Here is a 26,427-nt window from a genome sequence, read left to right on the forward strand (position 1 = left end):
TGCAAGGGCAGTTTGTAATCTCTATTAAAATAAAAAACTCATACCTATTGACCCAAAAATCTTGTCTCAGAAATCTAGACTCAAAATATTTGCATGAAATTCAAAGAGGAATATCATCTATATATAATATCTATATATGTATGTCACCTATGTCACCATCTATATTTCTTTAGAGATCTTTATTTCAGCCTTGTTTTTAATAGGAGAAAAACCTTGCTCTATCAGTAGGAGAATGGTTAGATACATAATGGTATATCTCCACAATGGAGTATGACGCAGTGAAAGTATCCTAAATTGGTTGAGAAAAACTAGCTGTGGGACTGGATATAGTATAGTATCCCACCTCAGTAAAGAAGTATACATCTATTATTGTGTATGTCAGTGGTTCTCTGTGGTTATCTCCAACAGTGGGGTAGAATAGAAGCTGAGAGAGAGAGAGGCAGAGGAACTTACAAGTTATACATTTCAGTATCATTTGAAATCTTGCAACAAGCTGCCTTTATGTCGGTAATCAGCAAAAGCAATAACGATAAAATGCTTGCCTTACAGTACTGTTAAAGATGGGGGTCCACTATCCTGAGGCCAAGCACTGATAGGTTGTCAGAATTGCAAAGCAATTGGAAATCATTGCCCTAAGCACACTTGGTGGGTCTGGCTCAGTGACTGTTAAAAAATAGCATTCCTCACACTGTAAGATTGTCCCAGCTACTAGATAACATCCTTAAAAGAGTTGTGTTCATGGCAGATAGAAGGTATAATCTGTACCAGACACTGTTGAAGGTTAATGTGATCCCATCACTGTGCTTGCAGTTTAGAGCCTATGTCTGCTTGTGTCAGTCTTTGCAGAACTGATGGCACAGCTCTAGGACGTGTGTGTGGATTCACTGGGACAACTTTTCTTGCATATGCTGGATAGCAGCGCTGAAATATTTCCTCCCCTATCTTCTTATTCCTCAAATCACTCTTTTATTCCTTCTTAACTTGCCTCATTCTGTGCCACACACTTGCCTTCTTCCTTGCCTCATTCTGTGCCACACACTAAGCTGGGAACAGTGGGAAATGAAGCAATAAATTTGTCAGAATTCCTGCTCCAAAAGGAGTTAGTTCATGGTCCACCAGGGAAGATGACCATGAAAACAGTGGATGATAAGCTCTGACAAGGAAGAAGATTTAGAGCCAAATTGGATTAAATGGCCAACGGTAGGGTCTTGGCTCTGCTCTTTATGTGCCATGTGACCTAGGCTTTACTTACATCTCTAAGCCCATTGGTAATTCACAAATAATAGTACTTAACTCACAATAGTACAGATGTAAAATGAAGGATTTGTGCCTTTCTTCTCTGTCTGCTTCACCTCTTTGCCTCCTTCTTTTTAAATTAATATGAATATTGGTGATCAGAGAATGTATAAGGTGTTGTGGGAGCAGGAATGGAAAAGCCCTGTGGAAGACATTCAAGCAGGGAGGGTGTTAGAAGAGGAGCAAGAGGAATTTGTGTGTTAAAGACAGGGGAGAGTCCCAAGCGGAGGAAACTCTTATAGGCCAGGTCTGTTATAGAGAGTACATAGAAACTAGGTAGTCTTGAAGGTAAGGCAGGAAGTTTGCTTGGGTCCTCATCTGTAGAATGAGTGGACTCCCCCTGCCCCATCTTCCCTTCTCCTCTTCTATAGAAGCCTCATTTCTCACTGTGTACTTTCTTCTATTCACATGGACTCCCAGGAAATGCTTTGCTATTAGCTTTTTCCTCTTTAACATGAATTCAAATTAGTGTACTTCCTCTTTTATAGGTTTTTGCAAGCAAGCCCCATCTGTCATTGTGGAATAAAAGTTATTTTTTCCCTCTCTGAGGAGTTTCAGGCCTTCTAGAGCAGGAAGAGTTGAATTCTCTCCTCCCCCTTTTCCCAGGGAAGAGCCTTTCCCACCCACTGAAATCCCATCTCCTAGGCAACTGCCTACAGTGCTGCAGGGATGAGCCTGAACTGCCTTTGAACTTCCAAGGTCAAGGATGTGATATCTTGCAGGCATGTCTCTGAAAGACACATGTTTAAGAAACTCACTAAATCATGGCCCCAATCAGCCTTTTCCTTAAATGTAGTAGGGTGAGTATTTTACAAAGAGTAGAGGCAGGTAAAAGATTGCTGTCACTCATGTGCTGATCATCTCACATTCAATATCCCACCTATTCATCACTTACCATTGGCTTCCTTCCTTCCTTCTTCTGGAATCTAGTTTTATGGTTGGGATCAGCAAAACTTCCCCCTAGAAGTCACTATTTGGGGACTTACCATCAAGATTTATTCCTAGAGGAGGGAAGGCACACTGTTTGTTACTTCTCTTGTCAAGGACTGAAAGTCAAGTTGATTGATGCCTAGAATGAAATTGTGAAGGAAGTATTACATTTTAAGGTGGCTATGAGAGTGGATTCTAGAGTCAAACTTCCCAGGTTTGAATCCTGCTTCTGCCAGTTTTCTTAATTCCTCTGTGCCTTAGTTGTCTGTCTTGAAAACAGAAATAATGATAGTAATCTAATCAAGGGTTTGATATGAAAATTAAAAAAATTCACATACAGGGTACTCAGTATAGTGCCTGGGACTTGGTAACTACTCATTGCTAGATTTTTAAAAAATTGGTAATGGTTTATTGACCTTTGACCAAACCTTAGGGGCTGTAGATTCCCAAATGAGGCTTGGAATCAATTGCTGAGAACATGACTACTCATTATTAATAAGAAAAGCAGAGAGTGTAGTGGACAAGCCAACCAGTGCTGAGTGTGAATCCCAGGCTTTTCAGCACAATAAGTACATATCTATGCTGTACCCGCCATGTATTTATCATTGCTGTAGATAGTAGAATGGATAATTGTCAGACAAGGTTCTTGGTTACATGACCTTTGTTATTTACCTTTTCTATGATTTATTTACCATATCTGTAAAATGGGACTATTCACGATAGCTACATTATAAGATGATGATTGCTATTTTAATAGTTAGCTATTACTTGAAAAATTGGTTCGGGACATATCTTATATCATTCTGGTTTAATTGAGTTACATCTAGGAAATAAGCACACCAGCTAGAATATGAAGGTAGAGGATATTTTTCGTCTTCTTAGACTGCCATGGACCAACTTATTCTCAGACTGCAGTCTAACATATCTTATTCATTACTTACTTTACATAGCTCTCTTGACACTGAAAAGCACAAGAGTTGGCCTCAGTGTCCTGTGGTCATCATGTCATCCAAACTCCTTTGTCAGTTATGACTTTTAAAACTCTTTCTATGCTAGAAAGGTTTTACTTGGAAAATGGTAAAGCTACTTGAGGTTTGATCTTGGGTTCCATGGAAACAAACAAGTCAGAACTTTATCCTTCCCTACTTTCTCTACTCATTGCTGTCGTTTTGTATATCCTCACTGTAACACGTTGGCTTCGTTTCCTCTGCCCCTGTGCTCTTTCAGTTGTTGGAAGGTACCCTTTGCTATAACACTCCATTTTGCCTTTGATTATATTACCTATTTATGTTTTTTGCTTTTCCCACTACTTCTAACATTTATAACATACGTAACATAAATTCATGTTTATTGAGAATTCACTGTGCCCGAGACAGTACGCTAAGTGCTTTAGATGCATTATCCTCTATTATTACCACTCCCATCTTACAGATGAGGAAATGGAAGGTTTGAAAGATTAAGTGACTTGGCCAAACTCCTAAAACTGGTAGAAGATGGCATCAGGAAGGAATGCAAAACCCATGCTCTTAAGGATTAAACTCTACTACACTGTGGACCCAGGGATAGGGACCATGACGTGTTCTCTCTTGTCCTCCACAACTTTAAGCACAGGGTTTCGCACAATTGAGAAACTCATTATGTTTCCTGAATTAAACTGATTTGCAGCTAAGGTCCTATTCCAAATTTGGGGGCATAGTTCTCTCTTCACAGACATGACTAGGTATCTAGGAATACTGTTTAGGGTCTTAGTCTCTGTAAGATTTCCCATAAGCTTCTAAATATTTCTTCCAGGTGACAACCTTCATGTTATTTTGGATTATGATATTTTCACAGCTTCTGGCTAGCCCAACCCAGTTACTAATGCCATTAGAAAGGCCAAATTCTCATGTTTTAGGTTTTATTGGCTAAGAGATCACAGTTCCAGCTTTTGTGTATTTTGGACACAGATGTATTTTTGCAAAGCTGGTGGTCATGCTTATAAGACTGAAAGGATAAATTTTAAGAATGAGGACTAAGGATATAATGATACAGATATTAGAAATATATATATATATATTTGGAAAAAACTCTTAGGATCATTGGGATTATCCAATCTCATCAATTTACAGATGAGAAACCAAGGGACCAAAGAAGAACACGGAGTTCTCTAAGGTCTGTGGAAGAGCTGTAATTCATTCTAGGTCAGTCTTAATATCAAATTTCCTTCTGACACACCAGCCTACTGCTTTCTGGTTTATGATTTAGAATTATTGTTATTCATGTCTTTGATTCATTGCAAGTCAAAAAAGAAAGAAAGAAAAGTACTTCCAGCTTTTTTCTGTATACTTTCTTAAAAAATGAAAAATTATGTTCATCTATATTCAAGTATATGAAAATCTGTGAATCTCATTTATTTCAGCAACATTGGCTTCATGGCCATGAACCACATGCTAAGAGCTCTTACATTTTTTATTCTTCAAGTGAAAACATTTTGTTCAATGGATTTGGTGGTAGCTTGTGGAGGAAACTACAAATTCAACACCAGATCTTAAAAATTTTTGTGTGTGTTAGGAGTTTTTCATATAGGAAGAATGGTGTGTGGGGGGGCATGATTTTAGTTGTACTTCTGGGTTCCATGTGAAACACTCCTCTAACTGCCCTGAGTACATGAATGCTTAACTGGGAGTCTAGAAACCCATTTCTGCCACTGTCCCAGATGCCCTGGTGTGGCGTCGCGCTGTTATGTCATCTTCTTACTCTCAAGAGGGTAGGCCAGAGTAGATATGAGAATTTTTCTGACTCTGTATTTGTTAATCTTCACTGATACTTCTTAAAGATAATGGTTAAAGAAAAAAGAGGAATAAGAAGTTGGTGAATAGGTTCTAAGGTGGAGCAATCAGTTTATATGGAGGGATTTTTAGAAGTGCTAAGAGTGTTCCTTTTCTGAGATGGCTCTTGTCCTCATGTTTAAAAATCCCACTCCCAATACGTCATTCCTTTGAATTATGTCATGTCCCTTTTCTTGTACCTATACAAAGGGGAAATCCCCCCCCCCCTTTACCATTTACCATCTTGTGTTCAGTCCATGGTGCCTGGCATAGGGGTTTCATTAAAAAACGTGAAAACACCAAAGAAGTGATTAGACCTGAGAATTTATATACTATTTTAACAGAGTGATAAATTGTAGAGATGGGACAAGACAACTGGACAAAGGGATTTGGGACTCTAGAAGGGGGAAATTGTGGGAAGGTAGACGTCGGGGGAAACTAATGAAAGATGAACGTTGTATCAGTAAGGTTTGGTATGGGAGAGGAGAGTGGGACATTTTGTGAAGAGAAATTCACATTACATTTAAAAATGGCAACTTATGCCCTGCTTTCAGACAGAAAGAGAAAGATAGAGAGGCTTTTCTGTTCCTCAGTTGCCTTTCGCTTAAAATAATCCTAATGTCAAAGCCACATATTTTGGAATGGCAAATTCTGATTCCCTTCACTTTCCCTTTTAAAACTTGGATATCCTTGCCAACCAGTCTCATTCTTCTCAGATGTTTTCTTCAATTTTTCTAGAGAGGGTTTTTTTTTTTTTTTTTTTTTTAGGTTTCAGAGGAGGGCATGGGTGATTAAATTCCTGGTAGTGGATGAGGGGGCTGACGCCCAATCCCCCTGTTTGTACTCTCTTCTCCTCCCCTCATCCTCTGCTCTACATAGTTTTTCTTAGCTTCAGCCATGTCTGGACTTTTTCTGGGCTGCAGCTTCCTCCTCTCTGCTCATCACTCAACACTTGTCCAACTCTGTCTGTGTTCAAGAATTTTGTGAACATCATTCTTTTTATCTAGAATTGTGGGTTTGTAGCTTAAATACAATTATGACCATTATAATTGTGTCTCAGAATGGGAAAGTGATAAGATTTGTTAATGCCTAAAATACACATGGTTCACTATGATTTGTATTGGGTATAAAGCCTGGTTTTAAAATCTTACTTAATAATAAACATTCTTCTAAATATTCATCTAAATATTTGTATACCACTTATACAATTGACATATCAATGCTTATAAGCTTAAAAAAAGTTTCCCCAAATATTTAAACATTGGTTGCAAACTTATTTTAAAAACTTTTTAGGAACTTATTACAATTATAAGCTGGTATATCAGAATATTCTAAATACTCTAAGTATCTAAGATACTGATCATATACACAAACATTTTTTTCATGATCACTAAACTGATTATTGTATTGAGGTTAAAAATTCAAACTAAAAATTCACAGGTGAATATTGTGAATTTAATTTTGGGTTTTGTTATTGCCCTACTTTTCATTTCTTCCAAAGTTAACCTTCTTCAGATTACAGTGGTTTTGCTAGATGCTGTTTTATATCTTCCTAGGGTTAAAGTCATATTTACCAGCCTCAAAAGGAAAAAAAAACAACAACCCTACCCTATTTCAAAATAGTAGAAGTTTTAGAATTTCAATTGGTGTCCAGTTGATGAGGATTTGAGTCTTTGCTATGAGGTGTAAGGTAATTCAAACTCAAGCCACTCATTAGACCAAATTCCCTATACAATCAAAATGTATTTGTTATGTAATGACTTCAGCTTTTCATATAGATTCTTTACTTTTTTGAATCTGGTATCTTTCCTAGAGATGGTGTTTTTTAAAGCATTGCCTGGCTACCATTATATATCCTGTTGTCCTACCATCATTATATATTGTCCTGGTAGGATAAAATTATTGGAAATTTATGCCTTATCAAGACCTTATTATAATTAATAGGGTCAGTTTGAGGTTTAATCTCCCAGGAGATAAGAAGTCAAATTTGCTTAGTTCCCCTTATTCTTTGGAATGCAACTAATTTATCACCTCGGAGCACTCTGCTGGACCTTCTTTTTAATTAGTTATTGTGTATGATCACTGGTGCTAATGAAGAGCAGCAATCTCCCCTTCTACTTGGTTATTAGGAATGACTATTGACACTGATTGTCCTTCTTGAAATAATCTCTATCTCTTTGGATACTATTTTCTTCATAATTTTGGGGAATCGACAGACTTAAAAATGTGTGTATATGTACATACAGTTTTAAAACCAAAATGCACTTAAAATACTCAAATATATATTTATATAGTTTATTAAAATGGATAAAAAATATATGCTCTATTTATTCCTGTTTTGTGTTACAGCTCCTTTTTTGTATGCTTTGCAATATGTTTTATGTGCCATTACATAATCATGGCATTGTGGAAGCTCAAAATTTTTCAATTAACAATTATTATTCTCTTTTTGTTGCTCAAATCGGGTAGCAAGATATCCTTTAAACAAACTTCTTTGCTTTTTTACTATGTCTGCTTTCTAGCAGATATTCTCACTTTTTTTTCCTATCCCATTCTTTTTCCCTATCCCAAGATGTAAGAAACTGCCCTTCAAGGAGTAGCAGAGTAAGGAATCCTGGCTTCTTTTAGTAAATGGTATCCGGACTTATGAGTTTACTTGAGTAATGGTGGTGAGCAAAAGCACTACTCCTTGGGCCATGTCAGTGACAGACCTTAAAAAGATATATTTTTAGAAGCCTCTAAGCCGACACTAAAAGTTACCAATTTAACATGTTTTTCTACTTTATTTTTAATAATCTGAGGTTTAAAAGACCACCAAGACTTTCTATTGTAGTGAAAACAATGTTGCATATACAGTTTGCCATTTTGAGCTAGAAAAACCTCTGTGTATGGTTCTAAATTTGCATTGTTGTGATCATTCTGAGAAGAAAATATTTTTTTTATGTCACACTTGTAAGATTTTGTTCATCTTTATTTTGAATCCTCATACATGATTTTGATGGTTATATAAAATGCCATTGTTCAGAGTTACTGTAAATAATCCCCTTTCATTGGACAATTAGCTGTTAATTCTTTTTAATTTTACTATCACATTGTTGAATTTCTCTGTGGGTTAAGATCTTTTGTATTAAGTGTTGTTTCCTAAGGAAAGAGTCTTAAATTTAAATTACCGGGTCAAAGGGTATAAACACTTTCAGAACTCTTCAAATGGAGACAAGAATGATAGTAACACCTAGTTCATAAGGTTGTTGTGAGGATGAAATGAGTCCATGTGTAGAGTACTTGAAACGGTTTCTGGCACAGAGTAGTAGTATTCAGTCAATGTTGGCTCTATTTATTGTTGCTGAACTGCTTTCCACAGTGGTTCTACCCATTTATACTTGTGTGATCAATGTTGGAGAGAGCCAGTAAGGCAGCTTCTGAGCACAGAAGCTTTCCAGGAAGTCTGGGATTTTCCTGTGAACAAATATCTTCCCAGCTGGCTGGTGGAGATGGCTGCTATTGTGTTGGCTGCTCCCCAAGAGGGGCTGAGATTTCCCATTTGAAACTGCTGCTGTCTGACTCACTCTCTGCCCCCAATAGTGATGAATGATGAGAGAATTCAGCCCCAGGGCCACAGGCGTGCCTTGGTATAGCGTGCTAAGGGACTTGGTTTCCTGAATTTTCACGAAGCACCTAAAATTATGAGACATTGTGTTCCTGTAGGAAATTCTATACCTGCATCTCAAAGATTTCTACCCAACAGCCTGAAAGGAGGAGGAAGAGTGGATCTCAACACCCTAGGCCCTGTGATAAGGGATGTAGGAAGTTAAAAAATCAACAAGACCAGCACCTGCTCTCAAAAACTTTATGATCCTATTGACTTAATAGTATACACAGGATGGTCATAGGTTGTTTTGGCATTGCCCAAATACTTTTCTCCTTCTAGTGTACCTTTTCCCCAGTAGCTAAAACTGCTGTGGCACCTAGTGGAACCTTCTCTGGAGATTTGCCCTTGGTGGAGTCCATTCAAAGAGGTGAGAGTCCCCATCCTTCCTGCCTCCCAGGAGCAGCTGATGACTGATTGATATAGCCTCAAGGGGAAAACTCTCTGGTGTGATTAATGCTTCAGAGCACTCCCAACCTACCCACTCAACCCTAGACTTCCTATTACATTCCTTTCTTAGCAACTTCCCTATCCTGTCCTACTTCTGTGCCTCACGTCCATCTGACCCTATCCCCCAGCACTTGAACCTCTGTTTCTAGGGAACCTGACTTAAGGCTAGAAGGCAAGATTGACTAGCAAGGTAGACTGTCCCTACAGGTTCACAGTTATAAGGGGGAGGAAGTGTGTATGTATGTATGTGGGTGTACTTGCTGGAGTTGCTGATAGTTGAGCTACGTATATATAATTATATATTTATAATATAAAATGAGTGTATATATATTAAAAATAAAACAAGGAAGGTAATTTCATATAAGTGTTATAAAAAAACCATAATGTGGTGTTTTAGGGGAGAGTGATGTAATGACTTAGAATAATTACTTTAGCTTTTTGGTTCTGCTCAGCATGACCAACACAGCACTCTGGTATTGCTGGTATCCTGGTACCAATTCTATAATTAGAGCTGTCATTTACTTAACAAATTGATACTGAGTGTTTACTGTGTGCAGGCATTGCATTGTGTGCTGGGATAAAAAAAAAGGATTAAGTTAGTTCACCTCTCCATTAATTGACTCATGGGTAAAATAGAGGTAATAAAATCTAGCTGTCCTGAAGAAGTCTGGATGATCCTCTACTCCTCCCCTCCCATCATCCCTGAGGCTTTTCAGCTCTTGGTGCACAAAGAGGAAACTTATTTAATGGCTTTATTTACCTGCTCTCCTATTATTAGGGAGGAGAAAAGCCCCTAGTGTGAGGATTTCTGTAAAGACTTAACAGTTTTATTATGACATAAAAGAGTCATCATGTTTTATCAAAGTCATCCTGCCTCTGTTACCTACACATCAGAAGAGGGAATTGAAAACTCCAAAACTTCATGCTGTTTTCCCTCCCAGGACTGGAAAGCCCACGGAAAAGCTATGAGAAATATTTCAAAACAAGTTACACAGTGTTTGATGGATAATAAACCCAGAGCTCAGAGATGTATAAAGTATACAATTCAATAGAATTTGTTTTTTTCAAAAGCAGCCGTAAGAAAAAAAAAAAAAAAAACACCAAACAAGAGTGGTCTCACACACAGCTGAAAATCCACTCCATAACCTAGAGGAGGAAATCAATAAATGTTTCCCAGTAATTGAAGGTCTCCCTCCCAGAAGATAGAAAGGAACAGTTGTAGGAAGCTCAAGATAGCAGCTACAAAATATATTTCCTCTAAAGTTAATTTTAAGGGAAAAAAAACACGTTAAGCCACATGCAATTGATATGTTAAATGGGTGGGACACACAGAGCAGTGTCAAAAAACCACTTTATTCTGCACACTCTTTCCTACCACTCACCCTCCTTTGCTCCAGTAGACACAGCACATGTATGCCTGTGTACAAACAGATAATCCAGTGCCAATAGATCTTTCCAGGCCCCTGAGTGTGATGAGGCAGGTTCTGTAGTTTGCCTTCATGCTCTTAGATTATTAAAAGTCGGGATCCCTGGGTGGCGCAGCGGTTTGGCGCCTGCCTTTGGCCCAGGGCGCGATCCTGGAGACCCGGGATCGAATCCCACATCGGGCTCCCGGTGCATGGGGCCTGCTTCTCCCTCTGCCTGTGCCTCTGCCTCTCTCTCTCTCTCTGTGACTATCATAAATAAATAAAAAGTTAAAAAAAATTAAAAGTCACTAGACCCTTTAGTTAACCAAGAAGTCTCAGTTCAGTGATTAGTAGATCTTGTCCCATGGAGTAGGAAGAACTTGGAACCTCAAAGTCAACTTTTCTCCTCTTCCCCAGCTCTAGCCTGTGCTGGCCACTCACAGCAGGAAAGGTAAGGGTGGGGGCCTGGTGGGTTTCTCTATTTCTTCACCTGGTCCCCACTCTTGTCTTTTCACTTATGCTCTCACTTCTCACTTGACCCTTCTCTAACTAGCCCAGGGGAGATAAAGGTGGAGAGGTAGTAAAGGACAAGAAAGCATTTAGAAGACTGACATTAGTTTCTTCTTTCTCTGCCCTTGATACATATTTAAAGTTGACTTTCACTTGGACTTAGTGAGCAATCATAGCTGACTCTTTTTCTTAGGAGACTGTGGTGGGTTTTTTGGAGGCTTAGCATAATGGGATAGATAATTTGTTTGTGTTTTCTGTGAGTCACATGATGCTTTTCCCCCCCCATCTGCTGGCCTTTTGTATCTCTTCCATCATTCCTAGGAAATATGTGATTGATTGTCCTCTACTATCATCTCAATCATTCAGACAGCTCTCTCTGAGTCTCTCTGTCTCTCTCTGTCTATCTCTCTCTCCCTCTCTCTCCCCTTTGCTCATGTCTGGTGCCCAAGAGACCTTTCTTATGCATACTTACCCCCTGCTCCTTGTAGATGGGCAGCTAGATCCCAGTGTTGGGGGGGGTCTCTGCTGCCTTGGGTTCACAGTCAAAGCCTCTAGATAGCTTGGTTATGAGTTTCACATTGGTCCATGGATTCTCCAGATCTCACAGGGGCTTTCTTCCTCCCTAATAATAGGAGAGCAGATAAATAAAGCAATTAAGTATCAGTCTCTCTTGAGGCAGTGGTAGTAAAGGAGAGTGGGGAGGGTAAAAAAATGCCATAAAATCCTGTTGAGTTTTTCACACAGAAAAATACTTTCTTCGGTTTCCTACCTTTATAGATGAATGCTTAGCCACAGCATAAGTCACTAAGGGTTAAGATATGGGGGAAGAGAGCCTTGTTCTAAAGCCAAGTATGACTGTAGAACATGATGTTACACAATTCAGCTCAGTGATAGCCATGGGGATGATAGGGCCCCGAAACAATAGAAGCCAGGTGGATATAGTTATCATAAAGAGTAGCAGGGTCAGAGTGGCAACAAAGAGGGCCTGATCCACAGACAGATGATATGCTTAGTAGAATACAGAATCCCTGGAGGTAAATTAGGTGGGCTACCAGCAATATATTACTCAGTCAACAGGGTATCATTAAAAGAAATCTTAGGAAACTGAGAACAGATGCCCCAATAAAAAGTCTTGATCATCTGACTGGTTTTCAGACTTGATTGAATTTAACTTTAGAAACCATTAACTGGAAAGGCTGGGTATCCGGGCGGAAGGACCTTTTGATGCCATGGTGAGGAAATGATGTGATGTCCCCAGTCTTTGGCCAGAGAGGCTTCTGGCCACTTGCTCTGGTGACTTAAGCACTGGTGAAAGGGGAATGCCAAACTTTTTGAGGACCTTTGTATACACCACTTGACTTGATGCTGATATCTGGAGAATAACTGGAGAGTGTTAGAATGGAGGTATGTGAGATGCAGGTGACAAATAGAGTCCTAGCAAAGGTCCAGTTAACAGTAGGTCTTTTTGACCCATGAACCCACCTGGTGGTTTATTTCCTTCTTTCTGGATGCAATACTGGGATGAACATACTTAGTAATTGTCACACCCCTACATTGGTTCCTTAGTCTATGAGGTAAGGGCTATTACTTTTACTTGGGGAATGCCAGTGTAAGCTCTGAAACTCTTTCTCCTTGGCCAAAAATAGAGTAAATCAAAGATTATCGCATTCTAGAACAGTGGTAGGGGTGGTGGTGACTGACATTACTGTTACTATGAAGGATCTAATGAGTATTGGTCCTCATATCTTCATTTATTCAACAGGCTAACCCCCAGTGGGACCCCAAGTACCTTGAATGATTAAAAAAGATTGTCCTGCCGCATTGTTGAATTGCTGTATGAGTTCTAGCAATCTTGGGGTGGAGTCTTTTGGGTTTTCTATGTACAGTGTCATGTCATCTGCAAAGAGGGAGTGTTCATTTCTATATACTGAGACTGAAGAAAGAGAAATTAAGGAGTCAATCCCTTTGACAATTGCACCCAAAAGCATAAGATACCTAGGAATAAACCTAACCAAAGAGGTAAAGGATCTATACCCTAAAAACTACAGAACACTTCTGAAAGAAATTGAGGAAGACACAAAGAGATGGAAAAATATTCCATGCTCCTGGATTGGAAGAATTAATATTGTGAAAATGTCAATGCTACCCAGGGCAATTTACACATTTAATGCAATCCCTATCAAAATACCATGGACTTTCTTCAGAGAGTTGGAACAAATCATCTTAAGATTTGTGTGGCTATTTGAATAGCCAGAGGAGTATTAAAAAAAGAAAACCAGAGCTGGGGCTGGTTCACAATGCCAGATTTCAGGTTGTACTACAAAGCTGTGATCATCAAGACAGTGTGTTACTGGCACAAAAACAGACACATAGATCAATGGAACTGGATAGAGAACCCAGAAATGACCCCTCAACTCTATGGTCAACTAATATTCGACCAAGCAGGAAAGACTGTCCACTGGAAAACGTCTCTTCAATAAATGGTGCTGGGAAAATTGGACATCCACATGCAGAAGAATGAAACTGGACCACTCTCACCATACACAAAGATAAACTCAAAATGGATGAGAGATCTAAATGTGAGACAAGATTCCATCAAAATCCTAGAGGAGAACACAGGCAACACCCTTTTTGAACTTGGCCACAGCAACTTCTTGCAAGATACATCTATGAAGGCAAGGGAAACAAAAGCAAAAATGAATTATTGGGACTTCATCAAGATCAAAAGCTTCTGCACAGCAAAAGAAACAGTCAACAAAACTAAAAGACAACCTACAGAATGGGAGAAGATATTTGCAAATGACCTATCAGATAAAGGGCTAGTATCCAAGATTTATAAAGAACTTATTAAACTCAACAGCAAAGAAACAAACAATCCAGTCATGAAATGGGAAAAAGATATGAACAGAAATTTCACTGAGGAAGACATAGACATGGCCAACACGCACATGAGAAAATGCTCCGCATCACTCGCCATCAGGGAAATACAAATCAAAACACAATGAGATACCATCTCACACCAGTGAGAATGGTGCAAATTAACAAGACAGGAAACCACAAATGTTGGAGAGGATGCGGAGAAGGGGGAACCCTCTTGCACTGTTAGTGGGAATGTGAGCTGGTGCAGCCACTCTGGAAAACTGTGTGGAGGTTCCTCAAAGAGTTAAAAATACTTCTGCCCTATGACCCAGCAATTTCACTGCTGGGGATTTACACCAAAGATACAGATGCAGTGAGACGCCGGGACACTTCCACCCCAATGTTTTTAGCAGCAATGTCCACAGCAGCCAAACTGTGGAAGGAGCCTCGGTGTCCATCGAAAGATGAATGGATAAAGAAGATGTGGTCTATGTATACAATGGAATATTCCTCAGCCATTAGAAATGACAAATACCCACCATTTTCTTCGACGTGGATGGAACTGGAGGGTATTATGCTGAGTGAAATAAGTCAATCGGAGAAGGACAAACATTACATGGTCTCATTCATTTGGGGAATATAAAAATTAGTGAAAGGGAATAAAGGGAAAGAGAAAATGAGTGAAAATATCAGTGAGGGTGATAAAACATGAGAGACACCTAACTGGGAAGTGAACAAAGGGTAGTGGAAGGGGAGGTGGGTGGGGGGTTGAGGTGACTGGGTGATGGGCACTGAGGGAGGCACTTGGTGAGATGAGCACTGGGTGTTATGCTAAATGTTGGCAAATTGAACTCCAATAAAAAATTTTTTAAAAAATAAAAAAATAAAAATAAAAGATCTTCACAAAATCAACCTCTTAGAAGCCCTAATTGTGGGTGCTGTTCCAGTTGTGATATCTCTTCTAGATATCTACTCTTCTAGAGTAGATTAACATGACTTTAGCATGATGGCCACTGATTTGGCAAAAGCATTTTTTTATTCTAATTCAAAAAGAGAGACTTTTGATTTATATGCAATGGTCAGCAATATACATCTTCAGTTTTTTCTGAGAGCTATGTTAGCTTATGCCCTCTGAAGAAATATGGAACGTTTAGAGAGACAGAAGATCACATTAATCATAATCATATTTAATCAAATCTAAGTATTGGTTTTACTGTGCTAATAAGGCCCAACAAATAATAAGTGGCTAGCATGCTAAAGGCTTTGGTAAGATACATGTTCTCTTCAGGATGGGTGATAAGTCCTACAAAGATTCTGAAACGTTTACATCAGTAAAATATTTAGGAGTCCAAGAATCAGTCAGAATAACCCAGGCCATTCCTTCCAAAGTAAAAGACAAATTATTTTATCTAGCACTTCCTATCACTTGGAAGGAAACTAAATGTCCAGTAGGATTCTTTGGGGAAAGCAACTTCTCCCACACTGGAACACTGTTCCAGCCCATATATGAAGTGATGCAAAAGACTTCCAAATTTGAGTGGGGCCCAGAACAGCAAAGGACTCTGTAGCAGGACCAGACTAGTATAAGCAACCTATTATTTGGGCCAGCTAACTTGGAAGACCCGAGGGTGTTAGAGATATGGAAAAAGATGTCAGGTCAAACTTAATGTCAAGCTTCACTGGGAGAAGCACAACACAGGCACCTTGGAGAAAAAGAATAATATGCCTTGATACACTTTCTGAAAAATTATTCCTGCCATGTTACTAGACCCTGGTAGAGATAAAACAACAGAGGTTATACCAAGATACCATGTGTCTGGAGTTGCCTATCATTAGCTGTCAAATTCATTAAGTAATAAGATTAAGAAGACCCAGGAATATACAACATAAGATGGATGGAAGTGGTATATTTGGGATTGAGCACATGCAAGGTTCATGAGCAGTTAGGGCAGAAATCTGTGTTATCCACCACTGTTGTGCTAGGGCCTCAACATCAGCTTATGCCTTTGGCTATGTGGGGGACCCTTTATGACCAGCTGATAGAGGAGGGGAAAAAACAAACTTGGTTTATGGATGGATTGACATGGTATATGAGGACAAGCTGAAAATGATAATATCTGCATTGGAGTCTTGAGGCTAGTATTGAAAGGCAATGACAAAGAATAATCCTCGTAATGGGTAGAGTTCTGGACAGTGTGTCTGAACAGCCATTTTGTGTGTAAGGAGAAGTGACCAGAGGTTAGAAAAATATATGAATTTATGGACACCAATAAATGGCCTGACTCCCAAGAATGGGGGAGGGGACATATGGTGTCTGTCTTGATCCCTTCCTCCTTTCTTTCTTGTTCTTTTTTCTTTTTCTTTAGTATAGTACTTTGAGTATATAAATACTCATTATTCATTCAAACATCTAGTCATGCTTACTTTGTGCCAGGCATTGTTCTACGTATTAAATACTAAAGTCAATGATAAAGGGAAGCATAAACTATAATTTCTCTCTTTTTTCTCCTCTTCATTCTCAATCACATTTGCCTCATACTTCCTTGGTACCTGGCACTGTTCTTCATGATTTTTCATGGGCATGATCTTCAACCCTCAGAAAAAACCCATGAAGATTGGTGGTGCTATGAGATGAAACTGACACAGATGTTTCAATAGCTCGTCTAATGTTTTACAGTCAGAAGGTGAATTGCTGGCATTTGAACATGGGCAGACGTATTGTTTTGACCAAGAAGCAGTGCCACTATCCCATGAGGTTTAAAGTATGAAATGAGATCTGCCATTAACATCATTAACGTAAACAAGTTTTATTTTCTTACTTGCATTATTTTTTACTTATTTAAATGTTGATGTGGGTCAACTGCTTTACATGGCCTTTTGATTCTCTGTTGTGCTGAAGGTTCATCATGCAGTGGTATCTTCCACTGGTCATTGGTTACATTTACCTTGCAACATGGGTCCAGATGGGTTCTCTTTGAGTTATGCAGCCTGACACTTTTTAGAAAATCTTTTTTTCTCTCTCCTCTTCTTTTTTTTTTTTTTTGTGTGTGTGTTATAGAATCTTTCTTTCAACAAGCTCCGCAGAAGGTAGCAGTGTAACAGCTGCCTAGCTGTGTGATTGACACATAGAGAGGTCAAATTGCTTGCCCACAGTAATTCTGCAGGCTAGTAATGATGCTAGCACGTAATCTGTCAGTTTGGCTTTGTGCCTTTAGCTTAAACTTTTGGATCAAAGAGTCACTTTAGAATCAGGGGACACCTGTAAGCAGCTTCAGCATGGCAAATACATTGTTTGCAAGTACATTGTTTACAGTTGGGATTTAAGTCACTAATCAGAGGGCAGGGCACGATGGCAGAAGAGTAGGGTCCCCAAGTCACCTGGCCCCACCAACTTACCTAGATAACTTTCAAATCATCCTGAAAACCTACAAATTCGGCCTAAGATTTAAAGAGAGAACAGCTGGAATGCTACAGTGAGAAGAGTTCGGGCTTCTATCAAGGTAGGAAGATGGAAAAAAATAAATAAAAAAGCATCCAAGGGGGAGGGGCTCCCCATGAGGAGCTGGGCTAAGGCCATGGGGCGAGTGCTCCTAGGACAGGAGAGCCCCCACTCGGAGAAGCAGGAGCTTTACCAACCTTCCCGGAGGGAAAGGCGCTCCCAGGGAGCTCGGGCAGGACCCCAGGAGGGGCAGTGGAGCCCCCAGGTTCCCGGGGGCACTAACGCAGGACCTGCGCCCTGGGGGAGAGCACACCACACCCCGTGGCCGAGCTCCCTAAAGGGCTTGCAGCGCGTGCCCTGCGGGGCCTCGGGGCCAGCTCTGGCGGAGGCTCCGACGCCAAGGGAGCGCGATTCCAGTCGCACAGACCCCAGAGCCCAGGGCGCCGGGGGACACAGCCCAAGATCCGGCGCTCCCCCTGGGACAGGCGGAGGCCGGGAGGACACAGGACAGCGAGGACGCTCCTGCCACCCCGCGGCCCGGAGCTGTACAGATCAGTGCCCTCTGCCCCCCGAGCATCCAGGCCCCCGCGCACTGGAAGCTGCGGCAGTCACTGCGGCAGCTGACTCTGAGTTGGAGAGCTGGCCACTGCCACCGTTGTTGTTCCTCCTGGTGTCACCTTGTACCTGGGACTGAGCAGGGGCCTCACAGGATAAACCGCTCCCACTGAGCCGTGCACCCGGCAGGGGGCTGAGCAGCTCCCCCAGGTGCACACACTTGAGAATCAGCACAGCAGGCCCCTCCCCCAGAAGACCAGCTGGAAGGACAGGGGAAAAGCAAGTTATTGACCAAGCAGTGTTAGAAAGTTCCAGGGGAAGTCGAGGGATTTACAGTATATAGAATCAGAGGATACTCCCCCTTGTTTTTTGTTTTCTGTTTGTTTCCCTTCCAGCTTTTTCCCTCTCTTTTTCTCCTTTTTCCAGTAAAACTTGTTTTTGGCCACTCTGCACTGAGCAAAATGACTAGAAGGAAAAACTCACCACAAAAGAAAGAATCAGAAACAGTCCTCTCTCCCACAGAGTTACAGAATTTGGATTACAATTCAATGTCAGAAAGCCAATTCAGAAGCACAATTATAAAGCTACTGGTGGCTCTAGAAAAAAGCATAAAGGATTCAAGAGACTTCGTGACTGCAGAATTTAGATCTAATCAGGCCGAAATTAAAAATCAATTGAATGAGATGCAATCCAAACTGGAGATCCTAATGAGGAGGGTTAACGAGGTAGAAGAACAAATGAGTGACACAGAAGACAAGTTGATGGCAAGGAAGGAAGCTGAGGAAAAAAGAGAAAAACAATTAAAAGACCATGAGGACAGGTTAAGGGAAATAAAGGACAGCCTCAGAAGGAAAAAAAAATCTACATTTAATTGGGGTTACAGAGGTGCCGAAAGGGACAGAGGACCAGAAAGTATATTTGAACAAATCATAGATGAGAACTTCCCTAACTTGGGAAGGGAAACAGGCATTCAGATCCAGGAGATAGAGAAATCCCCCCTAAAATCAATAAAAACTGCTCAACACCTCGACATTTAATAGTGAAACTTGCAAATTCCAAAGATAAAGAGAAAATCCTTAAAGCAGCAAGAGACAAGAGATCCTAACATTTATGGGGAGATGTATTAGGTTAACAGCTGACGTCTCCACAGAGACCTGGAAGGCCAGAAAGGGCTGGCAAGATATATTCAGGGTCCTAAATGAGAAGAACATGCAGCCAAAAATACTTTATCCAGCAAGGCTCTTATTCAGAATAGAAGGAGAGATAAAGAGCTTCCAGGATAGGCAGGAACTGAAAGAATATGTGACCACCAAACCAGCTCTGCAAGAAATATTAAGGGGGACTCTAAAAGAAAGAGGAAGTCCAAGGAAACAATCCACAAAAACAGGGATTGAATAGGAATCATGATGACACTAAATTCATATCTTTCAATAGTAACTCTGAACGTGAATGGACTTAATGACCCCATCAAAAAGCGCAGGATTTCAGACTGGATAAAAAAGCAAGACCCATCTATTTGCTGTCTACAAGAGACTCCTTTTAGACCAAAGGACACCTCCAGCCTGAAAATAAAAGGTTGGAGAACCATTTACCATTCAAATGGTCCTCAAAAGAGACCTGGGGTAGCAATCCTTATATCAGAAAAATTAAAGTTTATCTCATGACTGTAGTAAGAGATGAAGAGGGACAGTATATCATACTTAAAGGATCTATCCAACAAGAGGACCTAATAATCATTAATATTTATGCCCCAAATGTGGGAGCTTCCAAGTATATCAATCAATTAATAACCAAAGTTAAGACATACTTAGGTAATAATACACTTATACTTGGTGATTTTAATACAGCGCTTTCTACAATCGAGAGATCTTCTAAGCACAACATCTCCAAAGAAATAAGAGTTTTAAGTGATACACTGGACCAGATGGATTTCACAGATATTTACAGAACTTTATGTCCAAACGCAACTGAATACACATTCTTCTCAAGTATACATGGAATTTTCTCCAGAATAGACCACATACTGGGTCACAAATCAGGTATTAACTGATACCAAAAGATTGGGATTTCCATCTGCATATTATCAGACAATAATTCTTTGAAACTAGAACTAAATCACAACAAGAAGTTTGGAAGGACTTCATACATGTGGAGGTTAAGGACCATCCTGCTAAAAGATGAAAGGGTCAACCAGGAAATTAGAAAAGAGTTAAAAAGATGCATGGAAACTAATAAGAATGAAGATACAACCGTTCAAAATCTTAGGGATACAGCTAAAGCAGTCCTGAGGGGGAAATACATTGCAATACAAGCATCCATCCAAAAACTGGAAAGAACTCAAATACAAAAGCTAACCTTGCACCTAAAGGAGCTGGAGAAAAAACAGCAAATAGATCCTACACCCAGAAGAAGAAGAGAATAATAAAGATTCGAGAACTCAATGAAATAGAGGCCAAAGAACTGTGGAACAGATCAACAAAACCAGGAGTTGGTTCTTTGAAAGACTTAATAAGATAGATAAAGCATTAGCCAACCTTTTTAAAAACAAAAGAGAGGGATCCCTGGGTGGTGCAGTGGTTTAGCGCCTGCCTTTGGCCCAGGGCACGATCCCGGGATCGAATCCCATGTCGGGCTCCCAGTGCATGGAGCCTGCTTCTTCCCCATGTCGGGCTCCCGGTGCACGGAGCCTGCTTCTTCCTCTGCCTATGTCTCTGCCTCTCTCTCTCTCTCTCTCTGTGACTATCATAAAAAACAAAACAAAAAAACAAAACAAAAACAAAACACACATACAAAAACAAGAGAGAAAAGACTCAAATTAATAAAATCATGAATGAGAAAGGAGAGATCACTACCAATACCAAGGAAATACAAACAATTTTTAAAACATTATGAGAAGCTATACGCCAATAAATTAGGCAATCTAGAAGAAATGGACGCATTTCTAGAAGACCACAAACTACCAAAACTGGAACAAGAAGAAATAGAAAACCTGAACAGGCCAATAACCGGGGAGGAAATTGAAGCAGTCTTCAGAAACCTCCCAAGCCGCAAAAGTCCAGGGCCAGATGGCTTCCCTGGGGAATTCTATCAAACGTTTAAAGAAGAAACCATACCTAGTCTACTAAAGCTGTTCAGAAATATAGAAAGAGATGGAGTACTTCCAAACTCGTCCTATGAGGCCAGCATCACCTTAAGTCCAAAACCAGACAAAGACCCCACCAGAAAGGAGAATTATAGACCAATATCCCTGATGAACACAGATGCAAAAATTCTCAACAAGATACTAGTCAATAGGATCCAACAGTACATTAAGAAGATTATTCACCATGACCAAGATTTATCCCCAGGATGCAAGGCTGGTTCAACACTCGTAAAGCAATCAATGTGATTGATCATATCAGCAAGAGAAAAAACAAGAACCATATGATCCTCTCATTAGATACAGAGAAAGCATTTGAAAAAATACAGCATCCATTCGTGATCAAAGCTCTTCAGAGTGTAGGGATAGAGGGAACACTCCTCAGCATCTTAAAAGCCATCTACAAAAAGCCCACAGCAAATATCATTATCAATGGGGAAACACTGGGAGCCTTTCTACTAAGATTAGGAACAAGACAGGGATGTCCACTCTCACCACTGCTATTCAACATAGTATTAGAAGTCCTAGCCTCAGCATTCAGGAAACAAAAAGCAATAAAAGGCATTCGAATTGGCAAAGAAGAAGTCAAACTCTTTGCAGATGACATGATACTGTACCTAAAAAACGCAAAAAACTCCACCCCAAGATTGCTAGAACTCATACAGTAATTTGGCAGTGTGGCAGGATAAAAAAATCAATGCCCAAAAGTCAGTGGCATTTCTATACACTAACAATGAGACTGAAGAAAGAGAAATTAAGGAGTCATTCACTTTGACAATTGCATCCAAAAGCATAAGATACCTAGGAATAAATCTAACCAAAGAGGTAAAGGATCTATACCCTAAAAACTACACAACACTTCTGAAAGAAATTGAGAAAGACACAAAGAGATGGAAAAATATTCCATGCTCATGGATTGGAAGAATTAATATTGTGAAAATGTCAATGTTACCCAGAGCAATTTACACATTTAATGCAATCCCTATCAAAATACCATGGACTTTCTTCAGAGAGTTGGAACAAATCATCTTAAGATTTGTGTGGAATCAGAAAAGACCCTGAATAGCCAGGGGAACATTAAAAAAGAAAACCAGAGCTGGGGGCATCACAATGCCAGATTTCAGGTTGTACTACAAAGCTGTGATCATCAAGACAGCGTGTTACTCCTTTAATGCAATCCCTATCAAAATACCATGGACTTTCTTCAGAGAGTTAGAACAAATCATCTTAAGATTTGTGTGGAATCAGAAAAGACCCTGAATAGCCAGGGGAATTTTAAAAAAGAAAACCATAGCTGGGGGCATCACAAAACCAGATTTCAGATTGTACTACAAAGCTGTGGTCCCCAAAACAGTGTGGTATTGGCACAAAAACAGACACATAGATCAATGGAACAGAATAGAGAATCCAGATGTGGACCCTCAACTTTATGCTCAACTAATTAATATTTGACCAAGCAGGTAAGACTGTCCACTGGAAAAAGTCTCTTCAATAAATGGTGCTGGGAAAATTGGACATCCACATGCAGAAGAATGAAACTAGACCACTCTCTTACACCATACAGAAAGATAAACTCAAAATGGATGAAAGATCTAAATGTGAGACAAGATTCCATCAAAATCCTAGAGAAGAGCACAGGCAACACCCTTTTTGCACTTGGCCACAGCAACTTCTTGCAAGATACATTGATGAAGGCAAGGGAAACAAAAGCAAAAATGAATTATTGGGACTTCATCAAGATCAAAAGCTTCTGCACAGCAAAAGAAACAGTCAACAAAACTAAAAGACAACCTACAGAATGGGAGAAGATATTTGCAAATGACCTATCAGATAAAGGGCTAGTATCCAAGATCTATAAAGAACTTATTAAACTCAACAGCAAAGAAACAAACAATCCAATCATGAAATGGGAAAAAGATATGAACAGAAATTTCACTGAGGAAGACACAGATATGGCCAACAAGCACATGAGAAAATGCTCCGCATCACTGGCCATCAGGGAAATACAAATCAAAGCCACAATGAGATCCCACCTCACACCAGTGAGAATGGTGCAAATTAACAAGACAGGAAACAACAAATGTTGGAGAGGATGTGGAGAAAGGGGAACCCTCTTGTACTGTTGGTGGGAATGTGAGCTGGTGCAGCCACTCTGGAAAACTGTGTGGAGGTTCCTCAAAGAGTTAAAAATACTTCTGCCCTATGACCCAGCAATTTCACTGCTGGGGATATACCCCAAAGATACAGATGCAGTGAAACGCCGGGACACTTCCACCCCAATGTTTTTAGCAGCAATGTCCACAGCAGCCAAACTGTGGAAGGAGCCTCAGTGTCCATCGAAAGATGAATGGATAAAGAAGATGTGGTCTATGTATACAATGGAATATTCCTCAGCCATTAGAAATGACAAATACCCACCATTTTCTTTGACATGGATGGAACTGGAGGGTATTATGCTGAGTGAAATAAGTCAATCGGAGAAGGACAAACATTACATGGTCTCATTCATTTGGGGGAATATAACAATTAGTGAAAGGGAATAAAGGGAAAGGAGAGAAAATGAGTGAAAATATCAGTGAGGGTGACAAAACATGAGAGACACCTAACGCTGGGAAATGAAGGAGGGGTAGTGGAAGGGGAGGTGGGCGGGTGTTGGGGTGACTGGGTGATGGGCACTGAGGAGGGCACTTGATGAGATGAGCACTGGGTGTTATGCTAAATGTTGGCAAATTGAACTCCAATAAAAAAATGACTCATATGATCTACAGTTTCATATGTGTCTTTGGTAATATTTCCTATTCATTGTAGTAACTTGACATTGTTTAGTTTCATTTTCTTACATGTTTTCATTTTAATGCTGTCATCATCATCATTGGTAATATTACAATATTGGACAACTTTGAAGGAATAGCATTGGTAGTAAAATATGATCAAAAGTGTTATTTTACTTGGTAAAAAAGGCTCAAGTCCACCTAATGGTATCCTTGTTGTGACTTAAATCTCAGGGTAAATGTTGATGATCTACACGGCCAGCAGTTAAGAGAATTTACTTAAAATGAAATGATTTTGCATAATTAGTTGATGACCACAAAAATCCAACAAATTGTATATTTTAAGAGATGACTTTTTAAGCGGTGAAATGTAGGTAGCCTTAGCAATTAGGTGAGTTAACAAGTCCATGCTCCAAAGTATAAAATCTCCTCCCATTCAGAAGTAGATCAACAAGTATAGAAAATCATGAAGGTTTGTCTGAAGATGTGTGTCATGGAGGCTTGGTCATTTGCTTTCTTAACTTTTAAATTCTCAGTTATTTACAAGACCATAACTTAGGGTAAGATGAGTAAGGTGCTTGCCTCAGGAATAAAATGTAAAGAGGTGACCCAAACTCTGAAATCAAGATAAATCACATTTTAATGCAACTTTTAGAAAATCAAAATTAGGGGATCCCTGGGTGGCTCGGTGATTTAGTGCCTGCCTTAAGCCTAGGGTGTGATCCTGGAGGCCCGGGATCAAGTCTCACATTGGGCTCCCTGCATGGAGCCTGCTTCTCCTTCTGCCTGTGTCTCTGCCTCACTCTCTCTCTCTCTCTCTCTCTATCTCTAATGAAAAAACAAATAAAATCTTTAAAAAAATCAAAATTAGTACCAAAAGTCTCTGATGAAAAAAATGTCAACATTTAGAATAAAGTCAGGATTCGATTTTGATTTGAATGAATCATCTCAGTTGCCTCTTCTTGATCCTGGCCTTCCTGATCACTAGCCTTAGTTAAGTCATGTTTTCTGTAGGTCTCATCTTTAAAAAGAGGAAATTGACCCATAAGAGCCATGTGGTTCTTTCCAGCTTTCATACTCTAAGATTCTTAAGTGGTATAATGGCAAATTATCATCATGAGGATTCATCCATCCAACCATCCAGCAACATTCATCACATGACATCCAGATGCCCAACAGTGGGCTAAATGATGAAGAAAGGAAGATCAAAGGCATGGGTCCCTATCTTCAAGGAGCTCACAGATTTGTAGAAACGTAGACCTGTGGCAGACATGGAAAACATGGACAGAATTGCTCTAGCAGAGTGCAGAAGGCACATTAGCAAGGAATGCCTAGGTCTCCCAGGGAGAGTCCACAGTTTCACAGAGGAGACAGAGAAGGGTAAGGAGGAGTTTGTCAGGCAGAGAAGAAGGGGTGGGAGCATTCTAGCTTGGGGAAGACATGTGTATGCTGGATGTGTTTTTCTTTCCCTTTCCTAAAGATTAGCATATGGAAGGCAATGGATGTTAAGAATAAAAAGGAGCATTTAAAAATTAAACACAAGGGTGAAGATGGAGACAGTGATTCTTTAGTACAGTAAATAGAGGAGTTATACTATCAGGTGTTAATTTTTGCGAACCAAGTTTTGGTTATATTTAATGCATCTTGAGAGCAGGATCCTCCCCATCTTGAGCATCTCTATGCCCTCGCTTTGCCCTCAGTATCTAAAACATCTCCCAATCCCACTTGAAGGAATGGGTTCTTGTTCTGGATGGAAGTGGGACATAAGAAGCAGAAGGACTTGGACAGGGTAGAGAGAATATATATATATATATATATATATATATATATATATATATATATACTTATATGTGACAAAGTATCATGAGAGAGAGTGTAGCTTGCATGATTAGAGATGCATATGCTGGAATAAAGGTATTTACTCATAATGTAAAGAAATATTGCCATTGTTGGGTAGAAAACAGGTTATAAGACATGACCTAATTGCCTCAAAGGGCCACAGAATATAGGCTGGGCCAATCATATAAATGCTTAGGTTGGATGGAGGAGAATTATAAACATATTTGTTTATGTTGAGAAAGCTCCCTTGATGGTAGTTTAATTTTGTGACCTATAAGTCATTTTTCTTACAGTCCTAATACTACATCAGCAGACTACTCTTGTAGGAACATCCTAGGGTGAGATGCCAGAAGTAGAAAATATGAGGGAGAGGCACTTAGATACTGTCAGACTGGTTTAAAGACTGTGATTTGGATTGTCCTTGTGTAGTGGCTAACTAACAAATCTATATCTTTGTCTAAAAAACTGAGTGCCAAAAAAAAAAAAAACCAAAACAAACTGAGTGCCAGCCAAAGAAGAAACCTCTTTCCAGGACTCCTGGATTGACACCTCCATGTCAGGGTTTCTCTCTGGAAAGTTCATTTCTGTGGGGAGCTCATCTTCATGTTGAGGTGAAAAATAAGGGGAAAAATTAGAGAGGGAGACAAACCATGAGAGACTCTTAACTCTGGGAACGAACAAAGGGTTGGGAAGGGGAAGTGGGAGGGAGGTTGGGGTAACGGGTGACGGGCACTGAGGAAAGCACTTGATGGGATGAGCACTGGGTGTTATACTATATGT

Source organism: Vulpes lagopus, chromosome 3, assembly GCF_018345385.1.
Source record: "Vulpes lagopus strain Blue_001 chromosome 3, ASM1834538v1, whole genome shotgun sequence".
In the NCBI taxonomy this organism is placed as follows: Eukaryota; Metazoa; Chordata; class Mammalia; order Carnivora; family Canidae; genus Vulpes; species Vulpes lagopus.